Consider the following 7,287-nt stretch of genomic DNA (forward strand, 5'->3'; position numbering starts at 1 on the left):
TGGTTCCCCTTTTCAAAAAGGGGGATCAGAGGGTGTGTGGCCAATTACCAGAGGCATCACACTACTCAGCCTCCCCGGGAAAGTTTACTCTAAGGTACTCGAAAGGAGGGTCAGGTCGATTGTCGAACCTCAGATTGAGGAGGAACAATGCGGATTCTGTCCTGGTCGTGGAACGACGGATCAGCTTTTTACTCTCGCAAGGATCCTGGAGGGGGCCTGGGAGTACGCTTATCCGGTCTACATGTGTTTTGTAGACTTGGATAAGGCGTATGACTGTGTTCCGAAGGAGTTACTGTGGGAGGTGCTGCAGGAGTATGGGGTGAGGGGTCTCTACTCAGGGCCATCCAATCTCTGTACTCCCAAAGTGAGAGCTGTGTCCGGGTCCTCGGCAGTAAGTCGGACCCATTTCCGGTGAGGGTTGGCCTCCGCCAGGGCTGCACTTGATGTGGCTCTCTGCTGGAACTGCTACCCCCGCGACCCGACGATGGGTAAGCGGGGAGAAGATGGATGGTCGTCATGGATATTTTAAGCAGTGATGCAGGGGTGCTACTGAGGGGGCTGCAGCACCCCCATCTGCGATGCTCCACTAGTTTCGCCGCTGCGAGGCTCCACTAGCATCCCCCCCAGCGCGTCACAGTTTTGCCGCTGAGAGAGAGTGTGTGAGTGAGGAGCTCCACAGATTGGTCCATTTGGGTATGGTCACGTCACTGTACCCAAATGGAAGAACAAGAGCAATCTCAACGAGGCGTTCGGGGCAGCAGAGACAGGTCTTTTCTGTGTTAGATTTTACTCGCTACAGGGTGTACTTTGAGGGTTTGTGACTTTGCAGACGGTTTACATGCAGAAAAACCTTCATAACACACAAGGGGACAGGTAATAACCGGAAAAGCATGATATGGGAACTTAACATATAACAAACTATGAATGTGTCATGCCCACTTAACGGGAAGAAACTCAGCTATCAGACAATATCACAATTCTTTGCTAAACGAAACACAAGGGTAATAACCAGACCCGGCGGCAGACATACGTCTCTGGGCGGGCATTTGATTTACCAGGGCGGGGCCCACCCCGAAACTTACATATCCCGGGAAATCTGAATTGTCAACAGGGGGGGGGGGGCTGTTAGACGCTCGAGATTTGTCAACGGGCGGGGGGGGGTGAGGGAGGCGCTCGTGAATTGTTGTTACGGAAACAGAGGGGTTTTAGGTCATAGATGTTAGGTTGCCATAAGGCTGTTGACGGTCCTATTATAGGCTACATCCATTGGTTGGTTTTGTGGCACATTTGTAATGCTGTGCCAACTTGGGCAAGCACGCAGGCAAACCTGAGGAGCGCACACAGGGTGTGAGGGAGAGAGAGAGAGATATTGAGCGAGGCAGAGAGTGCGTGTAGCGGTCTGCTTGTGCACAGAGCCGGAGTTTGTGAGAGAGCCGGCTTGAGTCAATTTCCCTTCAAAATATAATTGATTGCCAGCCTCCCTTGTCCCTGGCTGGCTTGCTAGCTCATTGGTAACGTAACTGATGTCTTCTAATGTGCCTGCATCTGGCGCTGAGTTGCCATATTCCTTTTATGAACCACTTCTTGATATCCATTGTTGCAGATAAATATAAATGATAATAGCCAAACTAACCTAGCAAGAGTAAACTGACAGGCTGCTGTGCCGCATCTCACTCAAAAACCCACACGACTCAACCGAGCGAAAAACCAGTCTTGCGCGCAGCCTTTCATTCAGAATTTCATAGCAAAATAAAAAAAATTATATTAAACTAATCTTTCAACATAGTTTAAAACAAAAATAAATATTAGGACAAAGCCCTACAAATAACAACAATAAACATAATAATAAAACAATTAAAATGTTGTATTCAGCCCTGATTAAAACAGCAGGCCCAAATCCTGTATGGGCCGCCCATGACGCCGGGTCTGGTAATAACAAAGGCTCTGAATTAGCCCTGAGCGAAAAAATGCTTACACACTTAGCACAGAACTCACAGTGAAATACTCTTATTACTTATCGGATCTGCACAAACAAGCAAACCCAGACATCACACAACGTAGCTTTACAGAGCAAACACAGGACATTGGATTCCTAAAGCTTTCAGTCTACTATCCCATCATTCAAGGGTGGTTTTCACTATAAGTAGTGTTAAACACTAATTTAAAAATGTTTACTATGTTCAATCTGAATTTACTTTAAAACAAAAACAACTTGTTATTATAATTACTATGATTATTTTGGTCGGACTGTGATGATCTTGTTGTTTGTATTTTCTGCTTTATTTTAACAAATATTCTCTCCTTGTGTCTTCTCATTATCAATCCCCCTGCTGCCCTCTCCAGCTCCAGAAGTCAGTGTGATTACTTTCTCTGTGTATACATGTCTGTCTGTCGCAGTGTTCTCAGTGAGTCTGTGGTACATGTTTCTGTCAATGTTTCCATAGTGTGATTCTCGTTGTCATAGCTTCCGTCCATGTTTCCAGTCTGTGTTTTATCCCGGTACATTTCCTGCACATGTTATCATAGTTGGTCCCTCATTTTGCGTTTTGCTACTTCCCTATTTATTACCCCAGCCTGCTTCCTTGGTTTTGTTGCCTTTTACACCTGCGTCCCTCTTTGTGTTTTGCATTTGGGACCCTACTGCCTTTTCTCACCCTGTGACTCAAACAAATTATCACCATTATGCTTTTACCATATGAAGACAGCAGTCCATTAGAGTAGACAGAATTGTTGTAAAAATTACATTATCCTTGCATGATAATGCAGTTTAAAGTGCGTATTGATTTGTAAAGCCTTCTTTGCTATTGCATTTGCTGGTTCTCTTGGAAGTCCCCCACAGTACATTTCAAACTTAAGGGCAGTTTTAAAGAATTATTCAGTGATATTTCTAAAATTAGTTCAGAAATATTGTATGCACCATGAAATATAGTGTCAGCAGTGACGTGCTGTGAGGTTCATGGCTGGTGAGGCACTGACTCTTTCAGAGTCAGATTTACAAATATTATATTCTGACCTTAATCGAAATATTCTGTTATTTTAAAAAGCTTTTTTAGTCTGATGTTTCGATTCATTTTAAACAGACCGTTCAATAAAAGGATACCCAAAATCTAAATATTGGATTGTTCTTTCTTAGTAAGATCCCATTTTCATTACAATTGGGGTCTTACCTTGACTTGAAGATGAAGTCCATGCTATCCTTCTGGACAACAATCTCTATTACTTTTTTGTAAAAGTCCTCCTTATCTTCCTCTAGTTTCAAAAGTCTAGTTTGTTGTTTGCGTCTACGGTCTACCGTCTCTGCGTAGAATAACAGTAGCAACAAGGACCTGTGGGCTCACGTGCGCCCCCTTCAGTGCGGCAGAGGTTATGGCTGCCTCCCCTGGTGCTTTTTTCATTGCCGTTGTACGGCGAGCCTAAATATCATATATACGTGAAATAAGTTATTTAGAGACTATGGATGACGAGGATAAATGTAATAAAGGGATCTACAAACTTTACATTGGTGACCTACAGTGAGATGGTAACAGGCATGCGCTTAGTGCCCGCTTTCCAGCCAGTTTCTGTGAGGTGACGCATTCTGAGGTGAGGCAGAGCTCATCTGTGCCTCACCTTACCCCACAGTAACTGGCTTGAGCGCGCTCACAAAATAAGTGCCCGCGCTAAATTAGTGCCCGCGCTCCAGCAAGTTACTGTGGGCTTACGAGAGGCAGAGCTCGTTCCTGCCTCACTTCTCATCGCTACCCGCGTAGTTGTAGCGGAGCTGGACAAATTTGCTGATTTTGACTATAAAAAGCGATTGGAATCATACATAAATCACATTTACAACACAGATCAGTGGAGACATTTTATTATTATTACTATTTAGTTTTTCTTTAGTTGTTTTTCCGTTACATTGTAGTATGGCCAGTCTATGAGCTCTGCCTCCCCTGCCTCCCCTGACTGCACGTCGCTGAGTGTCAGTCACAACTCCTTTTTTAAGCTAGTTTGAAAGTCTGGAGAAAGTGTAATTTATTTTTCTAAATTAGCACTTGTGTTTGCAAAGTTAACTTTTTGGCCATATGAGTCATTTGTATTGCCCACAATAAACTGTTAGTGAAGCAATATTCCTAGGACCATGGGCGTAATTTCCACTGGGGGAGCATGCCCCCGGACCCCCCTAGAGGAGGTTAGGTCCCCCCCCCCACTTATAAAAAATAGCACTTTTGCTTACACCTACATGTACTGTATATGCAGTGAGCTGATTATCGAGCTTTCATTGTAACAGTCGCGGGTCTACTGTGTATGTGCATGTGGGGAGTGTTGCAGTATAAAATTCCACTGTTGCGCCCGGTGCCTTAATGGGAAACCCTCCATGTTTTAGCACCCTCTATGAAACGTCAAGCTACCCCACAGCACCCCCAAAAGAAAATATCTGGCCGTGGTACATGACAATCATATGCCCTCTCTGTAGATTTGTTCTGGCACCTTAGTAAAATGCTTCAATCTGGTGCACTTTGAGCACACAATTACGAGAGACCTGATAGAAGGTACAACTCTAAAACACCCATATGAAAAAGATCGGTTTACATTTTAATAACCAAATAAGTATGTGAACATAACCAATAACCCACAGCCAATAATAAATAAATGTAACATATTTATTTATTTTATCCTTATTATTAATATTGTAGTTATTAAATGAAAATCAAAAGTAGCTTCTCTTAAAACTTTAAGAAAAGAAAGTGCAAACGTGGACACAAATATAGCCAACGGAGCTCTTACAACTGAGGTTATTGCAAATAAATTAAGATAATGAACAACATTACACACACTACAAATCAAATGAAACAGGCAATCAGAACAACAAGTCTCTGCTATGTTATTGTGTCCTTTAAATGTGTCCACATCCTTAAAGTCGGACACGTCTGGACTTCCTTGTTGCAAATTCATTTATTGTATCGTCAAATTATATTTGCCCCGAAACCTCGCGATTTATGCTTATTAAAGCTAATCCATTGAGGCGTTCTTGAGCCATTGACGACCTCAGGTATGTTTTAATGAGCTTCAATTTGGAGAAGCTCCTCTCCCCAGCAGCAACTGTCACTGGAATAGTGACAGCGATCCTGAGGGCCACCCACATATTTGGATATACTTAGTTCATTTTCTTCTCATGTTGGCTTTTGGCAAAGCTGGGAAATTCTGCATCTCCAGTGCAAGTTCCCTCGTATCCAGGTCTGACTGTCCACCCCAGCTCAGGGTGTTTCACACTGCTTCGTCAGATCTTCCTTTGGCAGGTCAGGGACGTTGAGTAGCACCCCAAACTTTTCCTCTGCTTCACCTAAGGCAGGGGTGGCCAACCCGCGGCTCTCGAGCCGCATGCGGCTCTTTGACTAGTTTCATGCGGCTCTTCAGTTCATATCAAATTTTATATGTGTGAGTTTGGGGGAGAGACACTGACTCCTGACTAGTGTTGCACGGTGTACCAATACTTGAAAGGTACCGCAATACCCAGCCGTTAAAAACGTTACGATTCCTCCGTTTCATTAGTATCGGTACTTTAAGAATGACGGAGAAAAGTACTCCGGTGAGAAAGCGCTGTTTTAATAAGAGCCGTGTGTGTTCAGCGCTCTGCTTCCACTCCCTGCACTGCAGCCGTGCCTGCAGCCCCTCCCTTCTCAAGCACGCTCTAAGTCCCTCCCCTCTCTCGTGCACGCGCTAGCTGCCAGAGCATGTGAGAAAACGAGAAGCATGGCTGCAAGTGGGAGTGCAACTGCCGCTGCACCTCGGCCTGTCTGTAAGACATGTATTAATTGTATTTAATACGAATTCTTGTCATATATTTTATTTATTGTTCTCATTGTTTAAAAGTTTGTGTTATGGTTCTGGTGTGAAATAAAGCACAATAATTACATTTAAGACTGTTTCCCTTTTTTTAAGAAAAGTATCGAAAAATAATCGGAATCGCAATTCTTGACTTGGTATCGAAACCAAAATGTTGGTACCGTGACAACACTACTCCTCAGAGTTAAACCTGATATTTAGTAGGTCTGTTAAGTATCGAATGCTGATCATTCTGACTAAATTTGGCCGGTCAAAGTTGTTTGGGCTCGGATAAAATCGCTCCGTTATTCGTCCCGTGTTACTTTCGTCCCGGCTCTCCCTACGTGTGTATGTGTGGTGTCAGGTGTCAGTATGAGAGGATGTCAGCGCGTCTAATTTTGATGTGGCCCAAGAGCCAATCACAATAATACCTGCGATGCAGTGAACCAATCACCTTTGAGGGGGGGAAAACCTATCGTTGATTAAACATTATCCAGTGTTTCCCCTACCATTGTCTTGGAGGGGCGTTGCACCCCGCCAACGGAGCCCCGCGCACCCCCTGAAATTCAAGGTGTTTAAAAAATATATATAATTTTTTTTTTTTTAAATATATTATATAGCACCAAATTGCAAATAATCTATAACTACTGTCACTTTTCACATTGAACATGTGCTCTTTTATTAAATAAACTAAACGCTTTCATTGTGAGTTTAGTGTTTTTGACTCTAAGAAACACTGATGCATTAATCAATAACAATAATCCACTGCTCCTCTCTCTGCTCCAGAGGATTTAAAAAATATATATCCCAATGCCACAAAAATGCATCAGTGACGTGGTTGAAATCTTGTCTCCAGAAAACAAAAAACTGTAACAAGCGGTATCAGTGTGTTTGATGTGGCTCTTTGCAGTAACATAGACAAAATGTGGCTCTTAACCTCTGACTGGTTGGCCACCCCTGACCTAAGGCCTTGAATCTCTCCTGCAGTGATGCAATGGAAACATCCACCACCATATAAGAAACTTCGAGTTTCTTTAGTGCATCACTCACTTGCTCCTCCGGGGACTCATAGGAGAACTGTCCTTTGGTAAGCCTCTTCTGCTTGAGAACAGCTTCCACATTAATTTGGCCACAGATGTCTTTGGCAGATGCTTGGGCAGAAGCAAATCCATTGCTTCTGTAGCTGATCAAAGAAACTTCTGTTTTTCTCAGGAGGTCAACAGCAATATCCAGCTGCATTGACACTGATTGCAACATTTTGCTGACATGTTTAATGTTGGTCAGGATGTCATACCATACCACAGTGCATATTGCAAAGCGGTAACATGATCCAACCTCTTCAGCCAAAAATTGTGCCTCAATGTTTACAACTCCATCTGTGGCTTTATCCCTCACCTCTAGAAGTGCATCTCTGACTTCTGCAGCCTGATACCTTACAGCCTCTATGTTGTTGATCCGACTCTCCCATCTGGTATCAGACCATGATTT

Source organism: Gymnodraco acuticeps, unplaced genomic scaffold (assembly GCF_902827175.1).
Source record: "Gymnodraco acuticeps unplaced genomic scaffold, fGymAcu1.1, whole genome shotgun sequence".
Taxonomy (NCBI): domain Eukaryota; kingdom Metazoa; phylum Chordata; class Actinopteri; order Perciformes; family Bathydraconidae; genus Gymnodraco; species Gymnodraco acuticeps.